This window comes from Zosterops lateralis (assembly GCF_965231275.1).
Source record: "Zosterops lateralis genome assembly, chromosome: Z".
In the NCBI taxonomy this organism is placed as follows: domain Eukaryota; kingdom Metazoa; phylum Chordata; class Aves; order Passeriformes; family Zosteropidae; genus Zosterops; species Zosterops lateralis.
This window is the reverse complement of record NC_139800.1, coordinates 79,702,215-79,709,230: the sequence shown is the minus strand read 5'-3', so window position 1 is coordinate 79,709,230 and position 7,016 is coordinate 79,702,215.

Here is a 7,016-nt window from a genome sequence, read left to right as displayed (position 1 = left end):
CTGCTACCTGCAGCCTGCAAGGGGCTATTCAAACACACCAGGTTTCTTCCAAGCACAGAGCTTGAGGTTTTCTGCTCTATGGTCAATTGAACTTCAGAATTTCCATCCACATTCATGTGCTGGTTCCTGGTGGTTTTTTCCTGCTGGATCACAGGCAGGGATGTGGGAGCTGCAGGCAGCTTGTGGTCATGGGCAGTGCCCCATGTGGGCACACAGCCCTGGGACAGGGCAGCCCTGTGAGGGCACAGCTCTGCATCCCCACACACTGACCTCAGGGCTGGGCAAACCCTGCTCCCTAGAGCAATTCTGCCTAACCCTGAGCAGAGCCCACAGGCTGAACTGTGGGGAGCAGCCTGGCCAAAAATATAACTTTGCTCCTCCACAGTTGCTGCTCTTTCTAGAACTCTTCAGCCACCCTCTGTAAGTCAAGTAAATTTCCATTGACTTCAACAACTGCTGGGGCACAGTTTGCTTAAGTGTTTCCAGACTTTGGCCCTTCCAGCAAACACCTTTGCCAGATGTTAAACAATAATAGAAATCCATCAAATATTTGAGTATTCCCATAAGCCAAACAGATAAAATTTGAGGAGAGGTTTGGTTCTCGGTCCTTATCAGTTATCAATTCCTGGGTGGACACCTATTGAGAGAGATTTAGCACAGGTTTCTAATAGCAATGAGGTAAAGAAATAACAATATAATATAAGGTTTTCCTTCAAACAGAGCAAAGAGATTTGTGATGATACATGTTATAGACACAAGTATATCTTTATCTTACTATACATCATTACCCTAACATTGGTCTTTCTTCTTGGTGCCAGAATCCCCAGGAGTTTCATGTTCCAGATTTGAAAAGATTGTTTCCAGGTATCAGACCGAAATTAAGCTTCTTTATTAATTTTAGCTTTAGATTTTAGTTTAGGAAAAAAAAATCATTCAAGGTACCCACAAACTAACATAAGCAAAATACATGTTTTAATAGCAGAGGAAATTTTCAAAGCATGACAAATTTCATTTTGCTTGAGTCTGCAACTAAAATCAAATCAATTAGAAAGCTGAGGACCGTGAAGAAATACATACAACTGGATTAGATCATTCCATGAACATGAGAGACAACAGGCATAGAATGAGCTGGGGGCTCACAGTGTTTGCTGCAGCTCAGGGCACCAAAATTAAATTCCCCATCATGGTGCAAACTGCTTGCTTAACTTGGGCTGAGTCACAACATCAGCCCCTCAGGCAATACCTGCCTGGCTCCAGGGCTGCTGGAAATGCTGTGGAAATGCTCGAGAAAGGACTAGTGGTGCCCAGTACCTGCAGTCCCTTGTTTGTTCACCTGTCATCTGTGACCACGATGGAAGGAGTTGCTCAATGTGCCTCAGGCTCCTGTGTGCACACAAAGACATAAGAGCATTTTTTGCTCCCCTCCCAGGGAAGCAAAGATATGGGAAGGTTAAAATGCAGGCTTTGCAACAACAGCCAGGTAGTAGGAAGGCAAGTTTTCAGACTCAAATATACCTCATGGTGAAGATTCTGGTTCCAGAGCAGAGCTGGAGACCACTGCAACAGACTCACACAAACCTCCTCTGCTGCCACAGCATCTTGCAGTCCATGGGATGGGACGCAGAGTCACACCCCAGCCCCCTCCAGCACCAGCCACCAGCATGTCCTTTTCTCTCTGGATGCAAAGCCTCGAGCTGGGGAGCCCTAATAAATGCTCTGCTGGTTCCTAAATAGTGATATTCTGTGACTCACAATTAATGCCAGTGAAAATCATATTTCATGTCATAGTTAATGGCATCTGAATCTGTGCAGAGGGTTAAATTTGGTGCGCTCCAAGGTACCAACCTAAACCACCCATATGGTGCCCAGGGTTACACCAGGAGCAAAGTGGAGAAAGCAGCCACTTATCCAAGGCTGTGGATGAGCTCTGTCCCAGAGCTGGAACTGAACACCAGCCCAGCTCACCACACCCAAGTGCCTCTACATAAATCAAAGTCTTTTTTTTCTTTTACATAAAGGCACTGGGAATCATACTTACTGCTCAGACCTGCACTGAGGGTGATGTGGAAAAGCCAGGTCACACCTTTCCACCTTTTCTGCTTTTTCCTTGTGTCCAACAGCACTGGCTACGTGAGCATTTTGAATTTCTACATCAGATCAATTTTCCTTTGCTAAAAAAAGATTGTATTAAAATTTTAAGACTATTGATGGAAAACTTAGTCACAAACAGGGTTGGGGGTTTTATTCTCTATGCCAAACAAATCAAGGGAATGGTATCCCATTAAACTATATACTTCATATTAGCTTCACACTTAGGCAAAAAAGTAAATTTGTGCAAGATTTCCAGAGGCTTTGTTTCACAAACAAAAAAAAGAAATAGTCATGGGAAAATTACAAACCATTTGGCACTAAGGAAATTATGAATGCAATTTCCTGAGCTCAGTGTGCTGAAGGAGCTGCAGTAAATAGCTGTCAGCTAAAGGCAGCTCTCTCGAACAAAAGATTTTAGATTTGATACCCAACTGTGAAGGAGATTTGTCTGTGCTGGACTTTTGTTCTCCTTCCAGTCAGATGGGATTTTCAACTGGCTTAGTTTAGCTGGCACAAAGGGAGAATGGGTGTGTTGCCTTTGGTTTAAACCAAATTTTCTGGGAATTATCTCTTAAGTAAAAATGACAGAACTCACTTCTTTGCTGAGTTCTGCTGAAGAAAAGTGATTTAACAATGATTTGAAGTCAAACTGAGAGACCCAAGAGAAAGGTCCCAGACATATGCATGGCTACAGAGAAGCTGTCTTCCTGCCACTTTCAAACTGAAATAAATCTCTTCAGTAAAAGCAGATTGGGATTTTTTTTTCTATCAGCAGCTCAAGTGAGAGTTGGGATCAGAAGAAGAAACTGAATCAACAGCAGGAAAAATATTTGGTGTTAGATAGTCCGGATCGGAGGAAGAATACGAAAATTGTGCACAGACTGCCTAGATTTTGATGAAACAGCTCCTCAGGAGAGCAGCTCCCTGCCATGAGGGGTGGCAGAGGCATGTCCCAAGACAAAAAGGGCTCTGGGTGCTGCACATTCCCACCTTTCCACCTCCCTCATTCAAACCTGAGCTGGTCAGTGAAAATTGCTGCCATTTGTGGGTCTGGTCAGTGTCTCATTCCCCCTTCCCAAAGCTCTGGCCGGGGTGCAGGTGCTGGAGGGTGCAGTGGGTGCTGCTGTGGTGTGGCAGCACAGCCAGACCCAGCTCTGGCTGCAGGAAGGGTCAGTCAGAGCCTGGGGCACCGCTGCCTCCAAGTGCCACAGCACTGCCCCTGCCTCCCTGCAGAGAGGATCCTGCCCCTGCCAGTGTCCTTGGCAACTCAGAGCCACAAACATCAAGTGGTAGGAGCCAGGAGGGACAGAGGGATTGGCCAGATAGGAAACCTGGTAACTGGCTATAAATATTTACAGGCTGAGCCTCAGCTTTACTTGTTCTGCTGCATCAGAGGCACGGCGGCCACGGAGCCCAGGTATTAACTGTGCTGCTCATCGTGCTCCAGGACTTCCAGCAGCACCATCATCTCCATTCAGTGTCCTGAGGCAGATCCACTCCTGGGGAGGCCCGTGGATGCTCCTTTTCCCAGCCTGAGGAGCCAGAGCATCCTTCTCTGATGGTGGTGTGTCCACATCAGAAGTTTTGCCTGTGGTCCCATGACAGTTCTGCAAACAGAACTGCTCCAGTGCCATCCAGGCAGGACTGCCTGGCCCCCAGCTGGGCTCCTCTCCCTAGAGCAATTCAGCCTTGCCAGCATTGCTGAGCCTGAGTGTTATCTATGGAATCTCAAACTAAATATCTGTAAAGCCAGGATGATCCATTTTTTCCAGGGAGTTTTTTCACTCAACCCCTACACCCTTGTCATGAGCACCATCAGTCTATTATCAGCTCTGTCACGGGAGAACAGATTGCAGCTGAAGCAACAAGTCTCTGAGGGAGATGAGTTTAGGAATGTCAAGTGCCACTGGCCTGGCTTCTCTCTACCAGGACAATAGACCTGAGCCCTCTTCAGCATCTGACCAGAACTGGGGTATTTTATTGACAGCAAATATTTCAGCAACAAAGCTCCAGCCCATGCAGAGCAGAAACAAATCACAAGGGAAATTCGTTTGCCTTTTTTAGGAATTTGGACACTTTTGTGTGAGTGGCAGACACAGATCTGGGGTCCCAGGGTGGAAAACATACCCAGGCATACCTTGTGCAGTTTCAGAACTGTGTCACTTGAGCTGCCTCATCAGAGGAATCCTTGATTTTGCACTTTAAGAAGTGGGCACCAATGCAGATAGTGACCTCAGACCACTCAGACATCATTTAGCTAAATAGCTTTAGGTTGTTTGGGGCTATTTCACAGCTAAAAATTAGTGGCAGAGTACATGGAGAAGGGAAGAAATTTGTACTAAACTTGGCCCATCTGTCACTGAGATACACAGCCATTTCCAATTCTCTCTTATTGCACATCTCAAAAGCTTCAGAACCTGGGAGAATTCACATAACATATCCAAAGCTCACCAGTGATTAATATTAACTACCTAAGAAAAGAGAAAAGCAAGTGATGCTGCATCTCTTGTTCCCTTTCCTCTTGTACCTCTGGGAATTCTAAGAGTGAGCCGTATCACAGAAGAGCAGATTCAGCCATCCATCATCAAAGGAGGAGAGGATGATACTTCAAAGCACTGCAGAGAATGATGCTGCTGTGAGGATGTGGAGACCTGCTGTCCTTAGCTGTCTTTAAGGTCCTACCCTTGGAGCTACTACCCAGAAAAGGTGCATTTTAGTTCAGGCCAGTGCTAGAGGAGGAAGGGCAAGAGCAAATCTTTATTGCTCTCTCAGCCCAGGCACGTTTACATTGCCAAGTGTTTCCATGCTCAGCCAGTTGGTGTTTTCCTATTCTCAAAGCATCCTTTGCCCTGCAGTGCCTGCCCTGCCCAGCACAGCACCTGTGTGTGTAGGCTGGCATAACTGCCCTGGCCGCTGCAGGTGGAAGGGCTGACAGGCTGTACAGAGCTGACAGCTTCAATTTATGCACATTTTTATTCTTTTTCCACATTCCTGGGAGCTTATGCACACGGGAAAGGTTGCAATGTTCACACATATCCTTAAAAGTAGCCATGATCACATTATTGTGGAACATGCAGGCTTAGGAGATTGCAACCATATATGGGCTCCTTGGGGCTGGAGCATCCCTGGCACCCCTGGGAGGAGGACAGCTGGTGGAATTTTCTACGAAAGGACAATTAATAAAGACCAAATCCTTTTGTATATACACATGTCTAAATATTGGACAAGGGATTCAAGGCTTTGCTACCCCAGAATCCTGAACCTTACAGGACTTCTGCAACTCATTAAGAGATTTGTAGCCTCTGACCCAGGTTTTAAGTGCAGGGACTGTAAAGGCTGGAGATAGGAAAAACACCAAGAGGGGCTGTTTAAGGACTGCAAGTCCCAAAGGAACATGCTCCAGAGCTCCTGATCCTCAAAACTGCTCTGAGAGCAGCACTGAGCAGTGACAGGCTGGAATTCTACTTTTCCTGGCCTTGAGCTCTCCAGTCACAGCCTCACCCTGATACCTCACCCCTGCAGCAGCCAGCACCCTGAGACTACTTTTCTTATCTGAGGTCCAGGAGCTTTCAGTGACATCAGAACCAGTGTGCTGCTGTGCCACTCCCTGCTCAGCATGGCAGGGAGCAGGACAGCAGGAGCCAGACTGTCCCCAGTGCCACCAAGGTGCAAAGCAGCCTCTGATGTTAGTGGCCAAAGGCACCAGGTGTGTTGCAAATGCCTTTGGGATACATGAGACACACAAGGCTCCCAGCTGAGTGGGGGAGGTGGAAAGCAGGGGGCACACACAGTATTTGTGCTGGGCAGTGTTGCTACGCCTGCACTGGACACAGAGTGCACAGTAAACACTCCCAGTCCCTGGATTCCCTCATAGGCTTGGCAGTTTTTGTTAGCAAGGACACCATTTCTCCATTTCCATGTTACTTGCCTCGTCTTCCAATTATTCTCCAGTCATGGATGGCCAAAAGAGTTTTTTGCAATTTACTGTTGTGAGATTATATTTGGGCCCATTGGCATCAAAGAGGGACTTCCAGCCCCACCTGCTCTCCTCACCTCACCAAGAAGTTTCCTCTATAAAACTCCCCACATCTGGTAGGAAACACTTTTTTGGAGTCGTGACAAGAGAAAGTCCTCCCTCAACAGTGCAAACAGCCATGATGACCACAAATTGGTGGCTGCAGAGGCTGTAAAGCCTAGTGCTAGGAATGGCCTAATGCCCTGGTGGTGTGAGACACACACCTGTGAGACATGAGGAGCTCCTGGAAAAAGGTGCCCTTGCAGGCTCAGTGCTGGTGGGGAGGGTTTGAACCAGCTCTGAGATGTATCAGCATCTCCAGCAAGGGCTGCAGCTCATCTCTGACCAAAACTCATCCTGCAGTCAGCTGGTGGCCACTGGCCTTAAACTCCTCATTCTGAAAGCTTAATAGGGAATAAATGGCCAAGAAGCAGCTGAGCTTGAAAGGGAAAACAAAGCCCAGAGGAGATGTCTGTGAGCACCTCCATACTCCCAGGTGCTTGAGAAGGTGCGAGGGGCCTCAGGGTGTCAGAGCACCTTGTGTTGCAACAGGGTCACCTCTCCTTTGTGCTGATAAGGACTCAGCTGGATGGTGCATGAGGTGTGGTGAACTTGGCAGTGCATAAGGCAGGTCTCTGGAGCTGGGCTGTGCTCTGCAGTGACACCGTGGTGATGGACAATTGCTGTCCTTTCCAATATTGCCATCTAGAGGACCTAGAAAGGACCAGAGCTCCTTGCAGGCCATGATGAGATAAGGAAGAAGAATCAAAGCCTTGCTTTTTTTAAAATTTTACCTCACACAGATGCTACCCCAGCATGATGTGGAGATGCAGAGCCAAGGGCGCAGAACTGCCTGTGGCTTTGGGCATGGCAATACAGGATTGCTCTAAAAACAGCCCTGTGGGGGGTT